The sequence below is a fragment of the Larus michahellis genome, chromosome 12, assembly GCF_964199755.1.
Source record: "Larus michahellis chromosome 12, bLarMic1.1, whole genome shotgun sequence".
Classification (NCBI taxonomy): domain Eukaryota; kingdom Metazoa; phylum Chordata; class Aves; order Charadriiformes; family Laridae; genus Larus; species Larus michahellis.
Window position 1 is genome coordinate 3,358,039 of NC_133907.1, and position 21,065 is coordinate 3,379,103.

At 50.1% G+C, this 21,065-nt stretch overlaps 1 long non-coding RNA gene across 3 annotated transcripts in view; it reads right to left on the bottom strand.

The window, feature by feature from the left end:
* Positions 1–10,569: 10,569 nt before the first annotated feature.
* Positions 10,570–21,065, bottom strand: part of LOC141750247 (uncharacterized) — a 68,009-nt gene continuing 57,513 nt past the window's right edge. For 2 of the 3 annotated variants that reach the window (XR_012589621.1, XR_012589620.1), the window contains exons 7-10: positions 19,937–20,061; positions 18,643–18,740; positions 17,983–18,146; positions 10,662–10,888 (exon numbers count right to left, since the gene is read on the bottom strand). This is a non-coding gene — a long non-coding RNA (uncharacterized LOC141750247). Of the gene's footprint in view, positions 10,889–17,982; positions 18,147–18,642; positions 18,741–19,936; positions 20,062–21,065 lie in introns of all 3 variants that reach the window. The other variant, XR_012589619.1, reaches the window with a different exon arrangement.

Below are 21,065 nucleotides of genomic sequence, written 5' to 3' on the forward strand. Positions count from 1 at the left end.
ATCACGGCGCAAGATAGCTGCTCTGAGGAAGACCACAGCTGGAACTTGCTCCCCGTACAAGGGGCAGCGGAGGAGCCGTCGCCTTTGTCGTATTTAGAGGCAGGAAAGAAACCTCCCTCCGCTCCTCGGGAAAAAGCCATTCGCACATCTAAACCCCAAACTTCAATACGCATATCTTTATTTTAACCACCGTGCTATCTATTGATTTTTGCCCTGCAATTATGCAGCGCTGTATTTATTTGCATCGGCGCTCCGCTGCCCCATATATTAAAGCCCCCTTCCTCCAGTGGTGGCTCTTTAGAAAAATGCTTCTGATTTCCCCTCAGAGTATGAGGTCAATAGGCCAGAACTTATGATTTTGAATCTCTAGCCGGGCCTAATTTATGGATCATTTCTGGTTTCTCATGTTTAACTGTTTCTGGGAGAGGGTTTCATCGGGGAGACGGGTCCATTGTGCCCGGTGAGGTCCGGGGGCACGAGATGTACGGGCCGTAGTAAAGCTCAGCGCCGTGCTATAGCTAATTCAGCTCTGCTTCCCTATAAATCACGTATAGTTCTTCTGAAAAATGTTTGCATTTCCCAATATAGCTCTAGATGATCTCACTAAAGCAAGGGAAATGCTGGTAAGAGAAAAGTCAGTTCTCACGTATCTCAAATTAATTTCCATTTGCTGAGCACTGAATGCATTGAGGTCTCAAATTTTATTTATCGGACTAATATTGACAAAATATGGATTTGCTTTTCTCGCTCTCTAACAACTTCAGCAATATTTGCCGTGGACAAAAGGTGAAGGTTTTACATTACAATAGGTAAATATTTTTTAAAAAAAGAGCCTCCGGATCTGCAGCAAGATGGCAGCTTGCGTTGCCCGGTGCGGAGGGTGGGAAAGGGATGAGCATCCCTTCCAGCAGATTTTGGACCAGATGCTGAACGGCTGCGTTGGCCGCGGGGACAGCACGGGCTGTCTGTGCCGAAAGGAGCATCCGTGGCTGGGCCGGGGGCTGTGGCACGCTGCGAGCATCGCTTCGGGTTTGACTTAACTGCTCTTGGGAGCCATCCCCTTGTGCTTCACATCACCAAAACCATCTGCTAGAGTTGTGCCTCGAATCGCCTGGTCCTCTAGAGGCGGCAGGGAGGAAAAAAACGGCAAAGTGGAATTCTTCCGTAGAAAGGAGTAAATAATTTAAAAAAAAAAAAAAGTAAAATATTTAACCCATTCGATCCTGAATGAAGCTTTTTTGCAGCCCCAACGCAGGTCAGGCGGGGGCTGGGTTGGCCCCATCCTTGGGCAGCTGACGGATGGCGTTGGGCGCCCCGCGGTTACCCAGGTGCCTGGAGGGGATGGCGAATGTGCCCGGGAACAAATCAGCGTCAGAAGCTGCTGACGTGAAGGTTGGGACACGAAGCGGTGCCAGGCGCCGCCATCAGCGTTGGGCTGTGTCAGCACGGAGCCTGCCGCCATAACCCGCGCTTCCGCAGGCACAGCGCATCTGGGAAAACCCGGCAAGGAAAATGCCGTGGGAAGCCCAGGAGAAGGACCGAGCTCCTGGCTGAGCCCCCCCGGGCCGCCCGCGATGCTGCAGGGGCAGCTGCGCGCCTGCAACGAGAGCGTCAGTGCTCAAGCCGGCTCGCAGAAAGCTCGACACCCCCCGCCCCGGCCAGCACCTCGGCACCACACGGGGTGGTTTGGAGACGAACCCGCAGCCTTTGATTCTGGATTTATGGCCGCTACTGATCCTAAGCTAACCTTTTGCCATTACAGCGTCTGAATGCAACTTTGGGGATTAATAAATGGGAAAAGTCGGGACCTTAACTGTCAGGAATATAGTCGATGTGCCCGGCACTAAAACCAACAGCCATAAACCACGGCGGGATCCGCTCCACCTAAAGGAAAACCAGCTGCCGGGTGTACAGGGTTAATAGCATGGAGCCATCGCTACGGGCTCAGCAGGATCCCAAGGAGTTAAAACGAAGCAAACCTCCTCATGCATTTTATGTCACAACTCCCCCCCCCTTTTTTTTTTTGTCTGTGTGTGTGTGTGTGACCAAGCCAAGTTCTTTTTTAGCTCTACCCTTTTGAAAACTGCTGGTTACAGATAAATTAAAATGCCAGAACTGAAATTGCCCACGTTAGCCCCTAAGGGAGCCTGCACTGTCATCTTTCATTAGATGCTGAGAGACCAAAAGCCCAAGGCAAAGTGAAAGCTGGTTCCTAAGAAAGGGCTGGGAGCCAGGAGCTGCATCCCTCCGCTGTAATCTCGCATCTCTGTCCTTTTAAGTTTAAGCTGAGCAATGCTTTCTTGGACATGTCTGTTTTCATACTGCAAATTTCAGTCTTAAAATCAACAGCAAATATGAACAGGGTATTCCACAGAGTCCTAAATTGTCAAGACAAGCCAATGCATTTTCTCGGAGCAATCTGATGGTTTTGTCTGGTGTCAGCCCCTGCATCCTCCAGTGCAGATGATATGTTTGGACGGTTTAATAAAGAGCTGTTTAGAAATGTGACTGTTATTCTTTTTTCTTTTCTTTTTTTTTTTTTTTTAAAAAAAAGAGTCGCATAATCTTTCAGCAACGAAGGTGGGATTTTCCCAATACTTCTTCCATCATTTTGAAGGAGGGATGGGTGGCGTGGCGGCTTTTGTGAAGTGCCGCACAGAGGTGAAATGGTCTAGTCTAAGGGGAAAAAAAAAATAGTCTGAAATTATGCCTGCACAAAGAGCTTAATAAACCATAAAGGCCAGCGGCTTTCCAGCATCCTTTCACTTTGTGTTTGAATTAGAGATGTGCTTTGACTTAGAAAAATGGGGCTAGTCCTGGGTGCGGGCGCTCGGCGGCAGGAGGCTCCGAAGGGAGCAAAAGCCCAAATCCGAGTCCTTACGGGCAACTCAAACGGCATTTTGCTCTTGTGCCCAAAGGACAAAAACTTCCTCGAGTCCCCAGGAGCGGTGAAGGGGTGAGGAGGAGGCTCTTGGACATCATCCCTGTGCCACCTTATCCCTACAAAATCCTGCTGTGGAAATCAAGCTGGAAAACCATACTGGGCTGCCTGGCTATCGTAACCTTTGGATGGATGGCCACCATGAAGTTCAGTAGCAGGTGGCTGAATGTGGCATTATTTTTAAGACATGCGAAAGTGTTGAAAGCCTGGAGAAGCCAGCCCCGTTGCTTTTGCTGCTCTGTCGCTCTAGGCAGTGAAATAATTTACTCCATTTCCATCCACCTTCTTCTCTTTATTTGTATTGAGTTATGATGGGGAAAGGAACCGTCTTAGACGTGTCTCACTTTCCTGGAGTCAGCAAGGCTTTGGTTTTCAGACCATTATATCTCTGCGCTCCTAATCTCAGTGTGGGTTGTTTTTTTTTTTCTTTCTTTTTCCTAGCTGCTCCTGAATTAACTTTTATTCTGTGTATACAACACAAAGCAAACAACCGCACAGCAAAGTCCAGCGTCCTTTTCTCTCTGCGGCAGGTGGGATCACTCCACCGTGTGACACCCGCGATTGATTGAGTCTGTGAAACCATAGCACAAAGTAAAGAAAACTGGGAAATATACTGTTCCAAAAGTTATTGGGCGAAGCCGTGGGGAATTAATTTTCCTCGCACCCCGACTCCAGAGGAGGCCATAATAACGAGCTGCACTTAGCAAAAGCAAATACCTGGGATGACACCACGTAGGTGCGTGGGGCTCGGCCTGCCGCGCCGTGTCAACGCTGTGTGCTGGACGCCTCGAGGTCACGAAGCAAGGGGAAGCGTTCTGGCTTTAGTTCTGGGGAGTTTCTGCCGTATCTGAGCACCTCGGAAGGCACAGTGGTAGGGGTGGGATGAGAGATCTTAGCAAGGGCAAGCATTCCTGCGATGCAATAACCCGGCGTTTTGACTATGGATTTCCTTTCTCTGCATCCCAAAGATTTCCTTCAAACACGCAATGAGGAAGATGCCTCCGTGGTCTTCACCGGACAGCACTGCCACTGCTCTGCCTTCCCAATTTCATTCTTTTTCACTTTTAAAATAAATTTAAGCTCATATGCCACAGGTGAAGTTTCACCTCTCCCCTGTTGCCAGAGGCTGCTTTATTTGGGATAAAGCAGAGGTTTAATCTCGTGTGCGTGATCTAAATAAATTCAGACGAGTGAAAAGAAGCAGATCAGACTTTGGCTCTCATTTTTGCTCTCACTTCTCCTGACTCTGCTGATAATTTTTGCAGACTGTAATTCATCGGGGGGGTGGCAAAGGGCGCGTGTGCACCCGGCAAGCCTCGGCCGCATCTCCTTGGCTGGCTCTTCCAGCCCTCCGGCATCCACGCCACATTGAAAGGACGTGCAAAAAACCCCACCAAGCCTCCAGCCCTTTCCAAGAGGAGCCCGGGCACAGCCCTCCGGCAGCAATGGCGCCTGACACGGCGCAAGCTGGGGAGGTTTCTCCCACTGGTGTGCAGAGACGGGTGCTCTAAAGAAGCCACTTTGGCCACGGAGCAAAGGTTGCGGCAGCAGGAGCTGCAGGGATGCCAGAAGGGCAAATTTGGTCTAAAATCAGAAACATCATTTAGTTTCCTGACTTAGAAAAGAGGATAATCACACTCCCTTTACATGGGTATCATGCCGTTTAATTAGTAAATGATTAATTTGTTAATGATTTCCCTGGCATGGAAAGCACTGCTGAACAGCTTCTCTCCCCAGCCATGTAAATCTGCAGCAGAAGGGAGGTACATCTGCACCTTCCCAGGGCCGTGCCTGCCTCCCCCCCCTTCCTCTGCTGCTCTGCCCGGATTTCTCCTCCCGGTAGCTGCAGCGAGCGAAATGCAGCTCTGAGAACGCGTTCCTGCAGCATCTGTACGAAGGCACGCGAGATTTCTGTGCAGCGGAGCCACATCGTTGCCCTCTCTGCAGCGAAAAGAGAGGAAAAGCATTCCCAGCGCCGGGAACAGCGGGTCGGCTCCTCTGGCACCCGCTCCTGCTCCTTACCCAGAGCCACCGGCAGAAGACACACATCTTCACGGCAAACAAATATAAACCTTATCCTTCTGCTCTATAAACACTCAAATACCCCAAACTCTGATCTATTCACAATTTCAGCAAACGAGATTATGAGTGAACAGAGAAGGAAGCAGAAACGAGCTGCAGCCTTGCTCGAGAAAAGGGAGAGGGACCCATTTAAGCCGATTTCTCCAGTCAAGAAGAAAAGCTGTTTGAAAAAACAGATCAAAACAAGCCTAGTTTCCTTGCAAAGGGAGTTGATGGGAATGGCATTTTCCATAATGAGAGTTCGGGAGGGACCGTGAGGAGGCTGGGGCTGGTCCCCGGGGGGGGGGTGAGGTTGCACCTTCACTGCAGCATTCCCGTCCCCTGGAGTGGCTCTTCCCCACCTTCCTCTCGGTTAGTTTGCTACAGAGACAGATGAAAACCTCCCGAAAGGTTTCCCTTTTCCTGCCCCCGCTCCAAACCTTCCCTGACCGAGATGAATCTGCTCCCCGCACTCTGGGAGCATCCCAGGTTTCAGGCAGCTCCGTGGGAGCCGAGATACGGCTCAGGCCAGTCCCCTGCTCCGGGTCCTGCCCTTTTAATTCTTGTGAGCAGCTTATCCGCCTTTCCTTATCTCATCCTTCCCTTCTCCATGATGCCCTTCCTACCCCAGCCTTCCTGCCAGCCTTTTCCCCAGCCCGGCTAAACCTCCCCGGGGAGGGGCTGCCCCTTTTTATAGCTTTTTCTGCCCGAAGTCACAGGATTGCAAGTGCTTTTTTTAGGGCTCTTGACTTAAAAAAGCTGCAGTTTTGGAGCTCAGTGGTGAAGTGTAGCTCTGACACCAGCATCAGGGCACTGGAAAAAAACCTGCTACAAGTGTGAGCAGAGCTGGACCCCTCGCATCTCGGGTGGCTTCATATTCCTTGGGAAAGCTTAACACACAAATAGACTGTGCAAAAGGCACAAATTCAAGCTCTCTGCAAGCTGGTGAGATTGGCTTAAAAATAACGAGGTTTAAAAATAGAGTAAAATACATTTTGGGTAACTTTCATCCGCTGCTTGGCTTTGGAGTGGTTTTCAGTTTGGCTCTGGGGACCACTTCAACCCCATTTCCAAGTTCTTCTCTGTCCCCTGGAGGGCCAGACATCCACTTGAAGAAATCAAATCAAATCTGCGATTGCCAGAAACCCCACAAAAATACTGATGGTTTTTAAACCAAACAAAATCTTCGCTCCAAATGGAAGCCCGGTCCAGCCTGACAACAAAAAATCACAAGTTGGCAGTGCAGCCCTCCTAGCGAGGCATCCTTGCTGATTAGCGCTGCTGCCTCATTAACATGCATACTGTAATCTCATTTGCTCCAGGATTGCTTTGATGTTAATTCCAGCGTTTTGGTGCAGTGTGGTACTGCACTTTGTGTTTCCAGGCTAGCATCCCTCTCTTCTCCAGCCCAAGCCTTTTCTTCCTGCCTTTGCTGCGGCCGCTGAAGCGCCGGCCACCTTCACCCTCCCAGTCTGCCTTCGCCCTCCCACCTCGCAGCCCGGCCCCATACCGTTTGTGCTCCGCTTTCCATATGATTTTCTTTCTCTGTAATTTTTCAGACATCCTTTCATATACATATATTATTTTTTTTCAAGCTACGTGCGCCTTTTTCCTGAGCCCCGTGACTCCTGGGTAGGTCAGCCCCCAAGGTTGTCTAATTGGGGGAGGACAAGGGAACGAAACCCCCGTGGGTTTGCTACCAGGCTCGTGAACAAACCATCTCGGCGCTGCTCCTGCAGCTCGGCCAGGCTGTGCCGGCTCCCTGTGCCGTGACAAGGCTGTCCCCTTCGCCGTGACGGCGGGGACAGCTTCGCAGCGGAGAGGATGGACAGAGAGCATCCTCCCAAGGACGCCCGTCAAGCCCTGGTGTCTCCAACCTGTTCCTGGGGCTATTTTCATGGCTGCGGGATGTCCATCCGGAGCAGGCTGAACCAGCTGCCATCTGTCCGCCAGCCCAGGAGGAACGTGCCCGCTGCCTGGGCCACTGCACCCAGCCGCAGGGCCACAGTGGCCACATGGGTCAGTGCCCACAGCCCTGGGTGCTGGGTGCTGGGCAGGGGCTCCACGCACTCAGGGATGGTGATGCCTGCATCCCCAGAAAGCGCTGGGATTGGGATATATTGTCTGCACATATATTGTCTATAGGCGCTCCGGGGGTCTGCATACCCCAAACGCCTTGCACCCCCCGGCAAACACTGGTCCCCTCCTCCCCTTCCCCCGTGGGAAATGGGGACGGGAAGCCACCGAGCGCACATGGAGTAGCAAATCCCATTTACTCCAATGAGAAAATAAATGCAATGGTGTGGCATGGACAAGGGCATCGGGCAGATGTCCAGCGAGGTGGGGGGAGAAGTTTCATGCGTGTCGTTACTGGGAGCCATCAAGAGAGCCGGGGTCGGCTGGGGCTGGGGCTGCCGTAAAGAGGTTTTGTTCAAAGCAAGATGGGGACTTCGCCTCCCCGCAAACATCAGACGTTTACACACTTCTCAAATGCGTCTTCCAGATACCCCGGGCGTTTACGCTCACGAGGGCTCAGCGCTATCTCAAAACATGGGCAGGGCAGAGAAGCGAGCCTGCTTTATTGTCTGGGAGATCAATGACTTTAATAATTAGCATCTTACTTACACATGATTTCTATACTTGATTTGAATCTTAATTAGAGATGGAGAGGGGGATTTAGAAACCGTGGTGTCGCACGAGGCCGTGCCTCCTGCCCGCTCCGAGGAGGAGACCCTCCATCAGGGCCCGTGACAAACCTGCCGCAGCACCGGGGACCTCACCCAGTCCCACCGGGGGGGACCCTGGCGCTGGAGGGTCCCAGCCGAGTCCCCTCCCCACGTTCTGCCCCAAAGCACGGCTCCAGCCCCCAGAGAGAGGGGGTGGCGGGAGGGTAACGCGCCCCCGGTGCCCGCCCCGTGCGTGTCCCCAGCTCACGGGTGCCACGTGCCACCAACACCTTCTGCTAAAGGGAGAGGTGACCAGCCCCAGGACCAGCTCTCCTGGCAGGACAGGCTGCGGGGGGACATGGGGGGGGATGGTTCGGGATGGGGCTGGGGACCAGGGGTCCACACCCAAAGTGCTCAGCTTTAAAAATCTGCTGCAATTTAGGGAGCGAGAAAGGGCCCGGGGGCTGTCAGCGCAGGCTGGCGGCTTTAAACCGCTCAGCCTACATGTCTTTACACAGGGACGTGCATTAAAAAAATGTGAAGCATTTGAAGCCCACCATTTTAATTAAACTGATTTAACATCCGAGCTTGCGAGGGGCACGGGGCTGGCAAACACAAAGGAGCCGCACAATCACTTTGGCTCCATTGTTGATGGGCTTTTGCTCTCTGTTTGTACAATAACCTATTGAACTTTTCCAGACTGTAATTCAATACAGAATAGATCCTTGCAGGAGGCTTTTTTGGCAGGGAGCACTGAAGGCCTTGAATCAATTTCACTTTTCCAGCGTGGCTGTTTAATGTATTGATACCAGCTGGAGAAAAAAAAAAAAAAAAAAAAAAAGAAAAATAAAAAGGAATCAATGTTACTTTTATTTGTCCTGAGCTGAAGCCTTTTGGGTCCGTTCTTTGTGACACTGATACCATGCGGCGTGTGGCTATTGTCCCACCTTCGCCAGGAAAAGCAAAGGCTGTTAATGTGAAACAAGGCTTTTTTTTTTTTTTTTTTGCTCTCAGTAATACTTCCTGGTTTTGCAAAGGCTTAAAACCTTTTACAGGAAGAGAAAAGTCCAGCAATCGCACCGCCGCATGGCTTAGCTGGTTGTTCCAGTGATACCGAGACAATCCTGCCCAACGCCTGGGTCTCCGGATGCGCAGCCAAGGCGATGCTGGGCACCGGGATCGCGCCATCGCTCGTGCACCTGAGCACAGCGTTGCTCCAGACAGGGCTCTTCCAGGTCCTCTTTGAGGAACCTGGTTTAGAAACAACCCAGGGTGCTGCTGCTATGAGCCTGGATCCAGCCCTACAAGGGACCGGTGGAGCATCACCCTCATCCTGCGCATCCCGGGCAGCGGCACAGATTGTGCCTGTGCAGCCTCAGAGCAAGTGCAAGAGGAGCGAAAGCATCCTCACGCTCAGTGGGACGGCGCAGCCCACCACGGCCCATCCACGCGGGGGGCTGAGGAGTGGGAAGGAGCTGGGGGATGTCCGCGGTTCGGGTACCGCCGCGGGAGAGCGCAGGCTCCGGAGCAGGGGATGCGCGTGGTGCACCAGAAGCACTCCCAAAAGACAAGGCTGTTAATTGTTACTTAAGCAATCAAGCTGTTTTCAGATCGCCCGGGGTGAAGCAGTGGCACTGGAAGGTGTCTCACTGCCGGAGCGAGAAGTGGCATCGCCGGAGCCCCTCTTTGCTGGGAAACTTTTGCCGGGAGCGTGAATGAAAGCTGTGGGCTGCCCCGGCGCCGCTGGTGTGAGTGAAAACGTGAAGGACCTGGGAGAGAAACCAGGGAAACCAGGCGAAAGCGAGCACTCGGAGGGAAAAAACTTCCCTCTTGGGTTGAGCCAAACTTCCAGACAAAACCAGGGGGGAGGAGTGGGACGGGACAGACCTACCCTTGGCTCCCGGGAATCCCTGCTGAGCCAGCACGCCTTTTCCAGCCCCAGAATTTCCAGCATTTCCCTGCCTTGCCGCCATCCCGGCCCTCCCCGAGCCACGCTGCGTGCAGAGGGTCTGCCCCCCAGCCTGTGTGATACGTATGTACGTGCACCAGCATAACGCGGTACATCGGAACACGCGGACGCGGAGGGAGGGCATGTGTCGGGTGACAATCTTCGGAAGAGGAAAGGCTGGATTTCACAAAGCTTTAGGTGATGTAAAAAGCACAAATCCCGCTGACTTACGCCCTCAGAGTATTTTTCTGTTAGAATTTGCCCCAAATGAAGAGGAGACTGATGCTGCAGCAGTTAATTACACAAAACAGGACAACTGCTCTAAATGGACTTTCACTTGCTGAGGACCTGCCCTGAAGATTTAGTCTTGCGTTTAAAAGGCAGCCCCTTTAGGGCCAGAGAGAGCTTTCTGCCCTGACGCACACCAGGTGGAGAGAGTGTAAAACACATGCCTAAAATATATATATTTACGTATGCGTTGCAAGGTGTCTGTGCCTCCCTATCTGATTAGAAACCCAAGCTGTCCGGTACTGCTGCAGCCGGTCCTGCCACAGCCGGTCCTGCCAAAGGCAACTGGGAAACAAAGTCGCTGCTTATAATCGGGTGCTGCAGCGTAAATCTCATTTTCGTTTAGAACAATTTCTGAAAGACAAAGAAAAATCCACCTGACGAGGTGTTGGTGAACCGTACGACGTGCCCGCACGTCAAAGCCTCTCAAAACTTGTCCGGGAAGGGGAAATAAATGGCAGGGGAGCGGCCGACGAGGTGGCACACACCTTGCAGGAGCCGTCCCCGGGCAGGATGGGGCCGGGGGGGACACTAAATACCCTGGAGCATCGCCCCCCCGGGCAGCCCCCCCCGCCACCGTTGCACACGCGATGCTCGCCTGACCCTCAGCATCCCCTCGCTCCCCTTCCCCCCGCCTCCACTTATAAATCAGAGCAGAATTAATTCAGGCGCCGCGTTTTATTTGATAAACGTCAAAATATGTAAATACCGGGCTCTCTTCCTACAGTCGCTAAAACAAATGGAAAACACATTTATTAGCATAGAGATGAGTTTAATCAAATCAGCGGCGAGTACAAATTAGCCACAGGAAACGTAATGAGCTGGGAATTAATTAGCAGCATAATGGTAATAACTTTGCCTGCTGATTACCTTGCGGCCATGGCTCTCCCCCAGGGCTTTCCATGGGTTCTCCAACAGCTGATCTTTTCTGTTGCAGGAGCCCCTGAACTGGAACAGCATGGCCGACAGCTCCCGCGCAACAGACTGCAGGAGGGGAGGGAGACGGAGCGAGGGAGGGGAAAAAAAAAAAAGCCATGTGAGAGATCCACTGCCTTTACCTTCCCAAGCCACAAGCCTGTGGCGTTGCCTACTGCTCTCCCGGTTTGTCCCGCCGGGTTGCGCGTTCCCCTGGCCCCATGGGGCTCTGTGCTCCCTACGCGGCAGCATCCCTCTGCGGTGCGTGGGGCTGCTGCCCTCACGGGTGGTGGGATGGGTGGGATATCTGGGTCACCTTCCCCAACGGAATATCGCCTCCCTGGCCAGCCACACGGCACATTTCAGGGCCCCAACAGCAGCCACCCTGCGCCCCGGGGCTATTTCAGTGCTTTGAGCATCACGCTGCAAGGGGGTGAGGCTGGATCTGACTTGTCCGAAAATAAATATCCAGGAGGTTTTGGGTAGAGGCTGAAGTTGCCTCGGGAAGGGCAGGAGCAGGATGACCCCTGGAGACTCAGCTGGCTTTTTTGAGGAGCTGATGTTGCATGAGAAAGGGACAATTGGTGCTCCAGGGGCTTTGTAAAGTGCTGGGCTTGTAAATTAACTGTTTGACACCAACAGTGATGGAGAGCAGTGGGGGGCAGGGGCTGGATGGAGGAAAGGGGCAGTTTCTCTTCTTGATTTATTTGTATTCCTTCTGCAGTGCCTCTCCTCCAAACACCTGAGCAGTCCAAAATAACTTGCACAGAGCCTTCCAGTGCCGGAGCTAAAAGCACTTCATAAACCTTAATGAATCAAGCTGTGCAACAGCCCTGCGAGGAATTATTATTCCCAATGGTACGGGAAGGTTAAGGGAAAAACGCTCCCATTTGGGGGCCTCCATTTAGATGCTTCCGTCCATCCTCGTGCACCTTCACACAGCAGCCTCCCATCCAAGGGACTGAGTCGAAACTTGAGAAGTTAAAAAAACCAAAGCTAAGTTAAAAACATAAGCCAGGCCACGCACTGAGCTGCTTTAGCAGGGATTTGCGGGGGAATTAACTGAGCATCTAAGTTTAAAATGTAATTCCAAGTGACTTCTGGAAATTGTATGGATGCTGAAAAGAAGGAGCACTGCTCCCAGGTCGCTCGTATCTGCAGGGCCTTTTTTACCTCTCTGCTCTGGATAGGTGTCTCCAGCCTGCATAAATGCTCCATGAAACGGAGAGAGGACAATAAGGAGAAGGCCCAACGCTGACAAGGACATGGTGATTTTTCTCTTTTCCCAGGGAGACAGTGTCAGTTCGGACTCGTGCATCCCCCCGGTCCCCCGGGCTGTCACTGGTACCTAATAAATCAGGCTGGTGAATCCCAGACGGGATGCTAACCGTATCGCTCCGACCGCTCTAAACCGCGCCTCACCCAATGCCAGCTGCTTGGGCCACCCGGCTTTGGGCAGACGTTTGACTGGAGCTGTCAAGAGCCGGCGGACTGAAACGGATGCAAACAAGGGAGAAGTCGGCACTTTAAAAAATATATTGGTTTTGGATGGGAAGGGGCAGAGGTTCTTTCATTTACTGGAGACAAGAGAGAGGCAGGATCTCCACATTTTATGGAGCGTGTCTGTGCTCACAGGAAGGTATCTGCACTTCGGGGTTTAACTCCAGGAGGCTGCAGAGAAGCACTGGTTTCTCTCAACACTGAGGTGAACTTAGACCGAAATGAAGGCTCTGCCTTGTCCTTAAGAAATTTCACTTTCAGCTCTGATCCTTGAAGCTGAGACTCAGTTCTCCTGCTTAAGAGATCTTAGCAAAATCTATACCTGACCTTTGGATGCAAAAATAAGCAAGCAGGCACATAAATTCCAGCTTAGACACCCAAGATAAAGTTTTCCAAAGTCCTCGGTATTGCCCCGACTTTGTTCTTCCAGGCATTTCTGGGGTATTCACCATTGCCTTTAATTCAAGCGACGTGGGGTCATTGATTCGACCAACATCTCCCCACCCAATTTGATCAAACCTGCCAACGTCAGCAGCGCTGATGGCAGCGCCTTGTCTCGGCAAGCTGGTTGGTAGAAGAATTTGACATCTTGACAGCTGTCCCTGCAAAAAACCTCGCAAGACCCTCCAAAACCTGGAGTCAGAGGAGAGAAAACGAGCCCTGTTGCACTCCAGATCAGACCCGCTTTTGTGCAGGGACCAAAACGCTTATTTAAACGTCCCCAAACCTGGCAATAAACGGCAAACTGCTCCCCCTGGGAGGTTTTGGTGATGTGTGAACTTTTGTGGGAGCGTTTGCTCCTTCCAGACAAGCAGAGGCAGAACTAAGACAGAGCAGCTATTTAGAGCCCGCTCCGCCGAGGGAAGTGGGAAAGGGATGTTTGCAAAGATATTTTCAGTATTTTTGCTAAAGTCCCCCTTTCAGGAGGCAGCGCTGGCTGCCTTGTTAGCGGCTTGGCTGGGCTCAAGCCCTCCTGCTGCGTGTTGGGTTTGTACCCAATGGTGAAGGGTCCCCAAGACCGATGGGTGTTGTGGGCTGTGCAGCAGCTATCCTAGAATGGTTTAGGTTGGGAAGAACATTAAGGACCATGTAGTTCCAACCCCCTGCCGCGGACAGGGACACCTCCCAGTAGCCCAGGTCGCTATCATCTACTCTCAAAGGCCATCGCCGGGATGCTCCTCTAAGGAGACCTCACCCTGCAGAGTCAGGGCAACAAGGGCCTGACCGCTGATGAAAGTCGTGTGGCTTCGGTTAAAGACGCTTAGTTTTGTGCTCCTTTTAATGCCTCCGATTTCATTTTACTTTTTCTTTTTTTCCAAGGGAGCTTGTGCACGTCGACACAATAGATGAAACCATGAGTTGTAGTTGAAGAATCCTGTACTTTATTATCATGGATAAATAATATCTCACCCAGAGGAAAACGGGAGAAGGCGAGGTCACCCAGCATGCCCAGAGCTGAGCCTGAATAGGAGGAGGTCTAAGCCTGCGGCTCGTGCTCCAGCCCCCCGTGCAGCCCCCGCTTCCTTCTGAAGGCAGAGGGGTTTTATTCTTCAAAGTGCCACTTTCCTTTGCTACCCGCAGACAAATAGGTTGCTCTAAGATGCATGCCACGAGCTGATTTTTGATTCATGAGAGCCTGAACCAGCACTGATCATAAGAGAATCGACAGTGATCATAAAATATGAAAGGTTTTTAAGAAGGACTCTACATCACACTGAGGTCGGCAGCAGGCTTTCTGCTTCAGAGCCAGAGGGGCCAAATGCGGCTCTAGTTTATTAATGAAAACGTGGAAGCGAAAGCAGCGAGAGCAGAATTTGCCCCTGTCTATTCAAGGCTACCTGGTCCCGCAGAAGCTTTTAGGAAATCTACCGCTTTAAGCATAAACACAAGACATTGTTGTTTTCATGCAATTTTCTTGCCAATGCTTTTTCTTAAAAATCTGTACGGCTGTCATATAAAATATGCCTTGGTTTGTTCTAATTTAGATAACGCATATTTGTCCTCAGTGAATGATTGATTAAGTGCTCTGATCTCGACTGCTATGTTAGCAGCAGGGTATCTGCGCAAGAGGATTGGAAATCTCATTGGATAAATGGGAGAGATGAAATCTTAGCTGTTATAGATCTGGGTTTCTTTTTCACAGCCAAGGCAAATGCTGTCTTCTTTGCCATAACAAACATGCTCTGTAACGCGTTCCAGGACAGTGCTGAGCCTGACTTTGTTTCTTCGTGGCGGGGCTTTAAGCTGTCATAATACCACGGCACCAAACTCTTAATGTCACAGATATCGCTGTAACGTGGGTATCTCGGAGTTCACCGGATCAGTTGTGATTTACACTGATGTAACTGAAAACAAAAATGTGTCTCGCTGACATCTGCGGAGCTGCTCTCATAAACCCGGCGTATAAAGCAAAACTAGGGGCGGGGGGAAGATCTCTCTCTGCAACTGAGCTCATTCAAAGCATCAAGCCTGGCTTAGCAGGACTGCCCGAAACGGAAAACCTCCTTCAGGGGTTAGTTACCCTGTCCATCGCACTTTACCACCGCCGAACCCGAGCTGGGTGCCAAGATATCGTTACCCACAGGAGCTGGGAGATATTTTCTTGCTTATCTGTATAATCTTGTGTCCCATACTTCTTACGGGAAATTATGTCAGGCTGTGTTTTGTCAGCATTTGTTTGTATTTATGAGCTAGAACCGACACAACTAAAGGTACCTGAAAACACTAACTTTAAAAAAAAAAATATTTTGTTTTTCTTTAATACTTCTTCATTTCTAACATCGGTCTATTGCATTGTCTTTGGAGCACTGTATCACTAGGAAGGTGTGGTGACAAACCAGGCAATTTTCTAAAGAAAGGAGGTGTTTTTTTTACTCCTTTTCTCTTTCTGAAGCTTTTCTCTGACCTTCTTGGAGGTGTAGAGAGAGCTTTCAAGACCATCGGAATAAATGGGTTGTTTACTGTGATGCTCCCAGCCTTGGAAAAAAAAACCCCAAAGATAAAAGAATAAAGAAAAGAAAATCCCTATACCCGCTGTCTTCCAAAAGGAGACAGATGAGGTGTGAGCTCAGGAGAAAATATTCCAAAACGTGAGCATGATGCTGTCACAGTAAAGCAGAGTGAAACAGAGAGAAGCTAAACAAAAAGGTGGTGACCCTGGGGGTGGCAGCAGGACTCGGCACCCGCCTTCTTCTCAGGGGGTTCAATGTTTTGGGAAAAAAAATAAAGGGGGCAGGTTGGAGAAATGCCAAAACAAGGAGGTATATCTTGGAAAAAAGTCTGTTCTGGCTTCATTTCCCACGATTAGGATATCATGTTTGCTATTGTCTGCTCCGATTTGTTCACACACCCCCGCGCTCGCAGACGCCGTGGCTGGGGGCAGCATCTCAGGTGACTTCTCACGAGGTGTCCAGACTCGGCCACCGAACCGCGAGCCCTTTCCTGAGGAAAACCATGGCCCACAGCCACGTGTGGAAGTGCTAAGCTGTGTTAATGATGCTGTGTTATCATCAGGCTCTAATGCCGCCTCGAATGGATGTCACTACTGTGTATGTTCCTGCAGATCAGTTGGTAATTACACTTGGATCCAAAGTAATTACCTTGAGACTTGCACTCTGGTTTAGAAGACAGAAATAACCATGCACTCGCCCGGTCCCACACGTAGCACTTGTGATGTAATTTAATAGCCAGCTACTAACATGAAAGTAAAGAGGCATTTCTCTTATATTTATGCCCTTTTAAATTAAACATCGGTGTTTTTTCCTATGAAAGGAGCAGGGGCCGGCGTGCCACCGGTCTTTTTCCCACTCAAGCGCCCTCCTCTTTTCTTGGCAAAATGAAGCAAAATAAATATTTATAAGCTCCTCCTGGTGGGTGATTGTTTTGACAAAACGACTCCAGCAGGTCTTGCTTTGGCTTTACTCTCTGCCCTATTTAAATTTTAGGCAGGGAAAAGCCAGCCCTCTAAAGGCTGGAGGGAGATGAGGCATTTGGATGGATTTTGTGGTCTCTGGGTGGGGAGCGGACGGACCAACCGTCCCTTTTTGAGGTTTTCCAGGTCACATCTGCCAGCGTGTTTCCTCTTTAACCTCCTAATGTTAAACACCTGGACAGCTGTACCACCGCGTTAAGTGCCTTTTTTTGATGAAGAGCTCAAAGAGGAGGCAGACTAAAGCCCGGATCCCACGTATAAGAGGGTGTCATCACTGTCTGCAGTTCTGTTTCCCAACTCTCCATTAGCAAAACATGCAGCTTCTTTTTTTTTTTTGTCATATAGAATTTACTTCTTCTTGTGCATTTCTAAATAAGCCAGCGCTTTTGCAAATAGTCGTCTTCCTTCAGGGTGAGGAGCTTATTTTGGGTAGGAAGAGAAAGAGTCTAGTGTGATCTCCTTCTTTTGGCAATGTCTGGGTAATCATTGCTCATAATAATGCCATCCCAGATGTTGAAACATCTCCTGTATTAATTTTACCCAGAAGATAATTTCCCTTAGAAATCATGTGCAAATCCCCTGTTCTAATTTAAGAATTAATTCAGTGCACTAAATCTTAGCACTTCATCCTAGAAATGTTTTGCTGCGTCTGTTAACCCTTTGGAACAACAACAACAAGAAGCCCCAACGGGAGATTTACAGATGTAACTCAGCCTGTCTCTCACACCAGCTCTGCTTGAGCCTAGCAGACAATATTTTGAAATGAGGGTCCTCTTTGACGCCTAGAGCCTACCTGCTTCAGTGATTTCCTTCTCCTTAGGGAATCACAAACATAAATTGATTCATTGTTAGAAATACGGGGGGAAACATGGGGGGCAAATACACCAGTGGTCCCAGAGACCCCCACTCCAGTGATGCCTGGGATTGTCATTCCACCCTCCACTGGGGCTTTGGCAGATACCAGGGATGAAGATAGGATGAGTCCACATTTTGCAAGACTTGAAGGAAAAAGAGGAGCTGAACGGCTTGTCTGAACCTGTATAAGAACCTACGGGAGAGTGTGGAACTTCTTTGGAGTCCTAGAAACGGGTCAGCGGTACCTCACCATCCTTCCCCTGCCCTTGGTGGTCTCATGCATACGCAAGTACACACCAGTCTGCTACTGGTGTGAAGTGTCCCATGGACTTCATTTGGTTTACCATGGAAAGCACATCAAACTCCAGACCGGGCACTTTCCTGCCCTTCCACATTGTGGCAATCTTAGCGCATCGCAGCCTTTACACTGAAAGTCTTTGACCATCAGTGAAAACAATAAAGAAAATAAAGAGGCCAAATCTATGAATTTGACCCCGCTGTGTGAGATCGGAGGGCAGCCCAGCACACCTTCTGCGGGGCAGGAGGCTTCAAAAGCCAGGAATCCTCTGTTTGTACTAGCGCACCTCTGCTTTGCCTTTGTTGTCTCATTTCTAGTGGTATTTGGAATACAAAAGGATTTCAGGTATCAGCACATTTAAGTTAATAAAAAAATCACGCAAGGAATTGGTCTCTGGGTTCTTGCAGCGACACAGCTTGCAAATGCACCAACCCGTATTAGCAAGATCATGCCACCAACTCTAACGTGTACGTGCAAAATGTCAGAGAATCCTTTCAGACAGAATTTTTATATGTATCTACAAATGCTTCCTGATTCCTCCCATAACAACACGAATTTATGATGTCTCGGTGATAATACCTGGCTAGCTGCTTCACGCAATGCGATACCGCATCTTGGATTTCACTGAAGTTCCTGCTGGCGATTCTTGTGTCCGCACGAGTGGTACCTCGGGCATGTTGTGGAGCAGAGGGCAGGCCAAGGACCTTCTCCAAAGAGGATTCATTCGGAATCAGCTTTGATAACTATCATAAGGTGATAATACGCGATTAGTGCCGGGACATGCCAGCACTTCCACTACCACCCCGTAAACTCTCACGGGCTGTACGGAGGCTGCACAGCAGCTCAGCCTCGGAGGCGAGGAACGATGCGACCCCAGAAAGGGAGCCAAGCGGAGAAGACGGGGCTGACCACAGTGGGGAAAATCCCATTTTCCTTTCTCAGCGCGATCCACTGTCAATGGTAAACAGTGGCTCCGAGCCTGGCTTTAAAAGGATCCTGGAGCACGAATTCTGGCTACGGGTTTCAAAATGTATAGAATTCACCTATATGGAAATGCTCGGAGAGGTAAGGTAGTAAATCACTCTGGAAAGTGCATACATTTCTCTCAAGCTAATCATCAGATTGAACACTACCCTGGCATAAAGTGGAAGAGATCCAAGGAAAGTTTTCTGCCATAGATAGCCAAGACTGCATATAGCTCCCAAAGTCAGGAAAAAAATGAAAGAACGTGACGGTCACCTGTCCATCCCTTCCGACCGGATTGAGGATCCCGTGCCAGGCGCCTCCACATCCCCCGAGCAGATCGCGTCTGCCGTCCTGTGCAACACCGAGAGGGTCTGCCGGAGTAAGAGAAACCATTTAAACCTTCTTCCTTTATTCACAAAAGAGATTCTGTTTGATGACCCCCTCGCTGGGCACTGCTAGCGAGTCTTGTTTGCTGCTGCTTAGACTTCATGTTTACCCTTTCTCTCTCATTTCAAGCAAATAGGCTGGAGAGATATTGCCGTTTCCTTCTGGTCCTTAAGTAAGGGAGACTGCATTTATGCTACCCTGAAATTCAGCGCACTGACAACTGCAGGATGGATCTGCTGGCCCAGCAACTCCGGGCTCGTGCGTTGGTTATTATTCCTCCTGATGAATTCACTCGGGGGATCCGCTCCTTGAATGCAAAGCTCTCGGGTCAGGACAAATGGAAAATGCATTACATGGAGCGTGACATACTGTGAGTCCTAGAAATGAGTGCGTGTGAGATACATCCATAGGCAGTGGGATAAAGTCGTTCCTTTATCTCCACGTTGCTGCTGGAATTTCCTTCTAAAAACCCGTGTTTGCAGCAGCAATGGCTATTTGCAGTGAAATATTGGAGTTTCTTCTGTTATTACATATTGAGACTTAAGAAGCTAAAATCACAGCTTTGTTCTGGTTTTGACTAGTGGGGGTTTAACTCCCCGTCTCTGCTGCTCTTGGACCCTGACCGTTCCCTGCAGCCAGAGCCCAGTCCCAGCAAAGAAACTGTTTTCCCACAGCGAGCAGTTTAGTTTCCTTCCTTTCCTTCAGCTCCCCATTTGGGATCCCCCTTCACAAGACACCCACAACCAAACCAGGTCCAAACGCATCTCGGCCATCCACCCCCCCACATCCTCCCGGCGCAAAGAGCAGAGCCCCGTGCAACTCATCGCTGCTGTGACGGGGACATGCAAGTTTCTCCTGTGCTATAATCTTTCTTCATTTTGTCATCTCCAGGCAGCTCTCCTTAGCCTTGACATTAAAGTGCCCATCCTATATCTGCATCACCGGACATTTTATATTTATCTGCCAACCCTTTGTCTCTTGTCCCACTATATCTATGATGCTAACGACGTTCCTATTTTCAGCCACAGAGGCGGCTGTCATTTAGGTTTTGTCAAGGAAATGACAAAAAGACCCAGTATCAAATCTGAAATATTTAGAAAGCCTTTCTCCAAAAAAAATAAAACCCCGGAACTTAAAATTTTGTCCTGATGGAAGAGCTAGCTGTAGTTTTCCAACAAACCTTCAGCCCAAATTTTCTGCAGCTTCTCAGGATCTTGATCCCAAAAAGGAACAGTTTGTGGTGTCTGAGGCCCCGATCCTGCCACGAATCATGTGCTGGCTGTTTCTGCGGGGGTTTTCTCCTGCCTTCAGAGAGAGAGAGAGAGACATCGTTTAGTGTTATTTAGTGAATTGTCACAAGACAAGCAAAGAGACAGCGATCCTCACCCAACCCACTGCTCTTTCTAGAACACTTTATATATAATTTGTTTTGCTTTGCTGTTCTCCTGAGCTCCAGAATACTATGTTCTCATTCAGGTCATTTCATATTCAGATCCTAAAGCACCCCGTGAAGCAGAGGAACTGTGTTTCCAGCCACATCTTGCAGCTCAGATCAACACGCTAAAGTCTTGGTCTTGGCAATAGCTTCCCGAATGTGTGGGACGTGGGAGGCTGATGTGCGGATGAGTCGCTATAATCAAGATACAAAGGGGCAGGAGGTCACTGTTAGTTTGGCTGCAGGGGAGCGGCACTGGTATCCGCTGGAGATGGGAGCAGAAGACTTGTGCAGCCTGTTGGCAGCAGGAAGGAAGAAAATATCATGGCAGAAAATGATGTCCATCCACCGCCAAAGCAAAGCAGAGCAGAGGCTGAATAACTGCGCCTAGCTTGGCCTGTACTCTAACGCCCACCAAAAGTCATCTCGCAGGCAAAGGGAGGAAGGAAAAGCCAAGGGAAAAGATGGATCACTGCTGACTTCTGGGATTCAGTGGCTGTGCACGGAGGTGGATGGAGAGCCCGTGGGGGTTTTTGTCACCGACGGTCCCTCGCCGGGAACAGGCACGCGTGGCGGTTCTTGTTCCCAGGACCATCTCCCAGCTCAGTGCTGCAGCTGAGGACAGTGAGTGTCTGCACAAGGGAGGATTTTCTCTTCCTTCATTTCCCCTCCCCTGGGGGGAAAAAAGTTGGATTTAAAGACTGCTCTTGTTTGATAACTTCCCTTAACTATCAGCTAAATAATACATGAACACTGATCCACCCTGCTGACTGATGACTCCCTCTGCTGACCCTGTTTTATTTTTATTGCTTGGCTCGGGCCAGTTCCTTCAAGTCCTGAATCATCAGAACAGAGACCTTGAGGTATTCCAGCC